Consider the following 3,682-nt stretch of genomic DNA (forward strand, 5'->3'; position numbering starts at 1 on the left):
AAAAGGAATACCATTTGTTTTCTTTAACTTTTTTGGGCCATTGTATAGCACATAATTAGCTCTATATTTAACCGAAAAATGAAATCAATCGAACTGCTTGGTCCTGAAATATAAGCATTTAAAGAGAGTGTCGTTACGTGACAAAAAATGGAAGTTGATTTTTTCTTTTCTCACAAAATCGCAAAACTCTGCGAATTGTGGATGGCTATTTTCATGAAACTTATTTTAATATGATTTGGAGCAATTCTAGTTGTTTTTAGAGTTTTTTGAATTAATGCAAATTGTTTCAATTCTCTTTTACAACCCCAAGTGTGAAACGTGACGTGACGTGGCGTCACGTGACATAAATTTCCATCGTTATATTTTTGTTAATATTGCTTTTAAATGAATTTTTAACACAAATAAAGCATGTATTTTATGTCGAATATACTTTATATTTTGACTTCAGCGCCAATTCAGGGTCAATTTGCTGGAAATCTATGATTTATTATGTTTCAACCACATACGCCAAATTCGAACAAAATCGGACCATAAATACGGTTTTTCAAAATATCTCGACCTTGGCACCACCTAGGAAGACCAGTTTATGCAAACATGATTCTACTTACATAGCCAGTATATATTTTAAAAAGCAGGCAAATCGGCCCGTAAATACGTTAGATATAAAACTTTTATTTTTTTTTGTCGTGGTGGACCTTCCGCTGGAAAGTTCCATTAGTGTTTCCAGATTTTTTTTTCCAGCCATACGGGACAAATGCATGATTTGTCCCAAAATACGGGATTTACAAAAATTTAACGGGATAAATGAGAAATAACTACGAAACCTATGGGCAAATCTAAAAAATAGGTACACTCTCCAAAAAAAAATTTTAATTTTTAAATTTGTTAGCACACCTATGTTTTATATATCATTTTATTCGTACTCTCTTAATGAATCGATTAATATAAGTGTAATTCATTTTCATCAAGTGCTTCAAAAGTTCGACGAGGAATAAACATGAAAGAGAAAACAAATTACGTTGTTCAAGTTGTAAATTTTAAGGAAAGATTTTGAAAGTTGAACTCACTTAATTGGGACGTTCTAAATTCAATGGCATCCCCCGTTTTACCAGATTGGCTCCTGTTTTCGAGATAACGGTATTTGAAAGTTTGATTAAATTTTAACTATTTTATAAATAACTCCCTAAGTTTTGAAGTTATTTTACTAAAATTTTGCACATAACGGTTTTTTAATATTACCTTAATTATTCCTTAAAATTATCGAAATGGGTGCACTTTAACTTATAGCTCCAATACAACTGATTACTCAGATATGTATTTTTGCGCTATAACTCTAATTTCATATCTGAATAATAAATTGTATGCGTGCTATATGTTAAAGTGAGCCTATACTAAATTTTTACCTGCTTAATTGGAGGAGTTATAACGCAAAACAACGTCTCTGGACAATCAGTGTTATGGGAGCTAGATGTTAGAGTGAACCGATTTCGATGATTTTATGAGATAGTGAAGGAAATATTAAAATACAAGCGTGTGCAAAATTTAAAAGAAATATCTTCAAAACTGAGGGGTTTTTTATAAAATAGTTAAAATTTAAGCAAAGTTTCAAGTACCGCTATCTCCAAAAGTGGAGACAATCGGGCAAAACTCGGGACGCCATTGAATTTAAAAGGCTCCAATCAAGTGAGAGCAGCTATCAGAACCTTTGTCGAAAAAAATTGTATTTGATACCACACTCGAAATATTCTGACTACAAGAAGTACTAAAAGTACTAAATCGGGATTATTACACACTTCTAGAGGATATTTTTTTGAAGCATTTTACAGATATATGCAAGGTTATAAGGACTAGTAGTTATAAAAATATTTTGATCGTTTCGACGTATTTTCCAAATGTGCCTTCAATTAAGATATTTTTGAAATAAAAAATACGCTAAAGATCGCAGAATATTTTATCTTTAAAAGTTGTTTTATTCTGAAAGTACACCTCTTGCATGGGTGTCAAATTATTCGTAATTGTTTGTAGAATACAATATATACTTAAAAAGTTCTTAAAATTATTTGCTTCAAAAACTATACGCGATAAACCAAAAATGTTGAAAATGGTGAAATGTGGAGTTACAGACTTTGAGTTACTTGCCATTTCGTTATTTTTTAACCGACTTCCAAAAAAGGAGGAGGTTATCAATTCGTCGGAATGGTTTTTTTTATGTATGTTACCTACGGTGACCATCCGTCCTTTATTTTAAAGGACATTCCTTTATTTTAACCCTCTGTCCTTTATAATTTTTTCAAAATAAAGGACGCATTTTGTCCTTTATTCCTTAATCTGTCCTTTAAATCAGCTCTGGATTTTTCAGAGGCAAATTTTTGAACAGAGAATATAAAATAATAAAAATGTACCTTATAAATTATAATGAAAACCTTTGCCAATTTGTTTCGCACCTCTCTTAAGGGTTGCTATTTAATCGGTAATCTTTGTACAACCTATAAATCACGAATCATTGCTAATACCAGGGCCCGTAACAGTTACAACTTTTATTATAAAAACCGCTCTTTAACAATTATTTTTTTACTTTTATTTAATTACTCCTTAAATAACAGTTACTTCTGATTTTTATTTTATAAATCCAAAATAACAGTTATTTTTAATTTTTATCTAAATAATCTGCAAATAGCAGTTATTTTTGATTTTTATATTATATGTCTTAGATAACAGTTATTGACGACTGTTATTTATAAAAGTCATAGATAAAAATCAATCAGTGACTTTAATTTTTTTAACCATACTTATAAAAGTCATTTGTATAAGTCGTAGTAAACTTTTGTTTCCCAACACCTTCTTAGCTGCAATAAATGTTAGTGACTTTTATACGAATTATTTAAAAAATAAAAGTCGGTGACTGATTTATATTGAAGACTTTTAAAAGTAAAAGTCACTGACTGATTTTTATTGACGACTTCTATAAATAAAAGTCTTTAATAACTGTTATCTAAGATATATAATATAAAAATCAAAAATAACTGCTATTTTGGCTTTATAATATAAAAATCAAAAATAATTTCAAATAAAAATTTATTTTCAAATTTGAGTTTCGGTGAAAAAAGAAATTGATTGGTATGTATCACTTAGTTGTAGAACGTTTCCTTCATAGTGAATTTTCCATGACAGTTTCCATCAACAACTGTTATCTTCAGTCCCTGGCTAATACTGATAGAAAAATTAAAATACATACTTAGAGTAAAATTCCCAAAAGAAAGGGGAAGGGGCACGCTGAGTTTCAAAACTGGCATTTACTGTTCATAATTCACTGGAGCCTTAATTTTTTACTCATTTGGTTAATGTTTTTTTTTTTGAAAGAAAGCTTATAAAATTTGCAAGTTTTTAGTTGAGCCTGATTTGTGAATTTTTATTTTACATCTTTCAGTGCAAAGTGCAGAAAAAGTAGCAATTTTGAAGAAAATGTATTCTACTTTCCAGTTAATAAATGTTACATAATAAAAACCAGTTGAAAGCAACTGTTTGGTTCTCCCAAAATGAAAAAGTCACATAAAAATTTGAAATGTCATACAAAATTTGCACCAAAATTAATTATTTTTTTTTGGTTTTTAGTAAAAATTGGGATATGCCGTTTAATAGACCATTAAATTTTATTATAATAAAGAGCAAGGTGCAAGTGTCT

This window comes from Rhagoletis pomonella, unplaced genomic scaffold (assembly GCF_013731165.1).
Source record: "Rhagoletis pomonella isolate Grant_MI unplaced genomic scaffold, Rhpom_1.0 Rhpom_scaffold_00138, whole genome shotgun sequence".
In the NCBI taxonomy this organism is placed as follows: Eukaryota; Metazoa; Arthropoda; class Insecta; order Diptera; family Tephritidae; genus Rhagoletis; species Rhagoletis pomonella.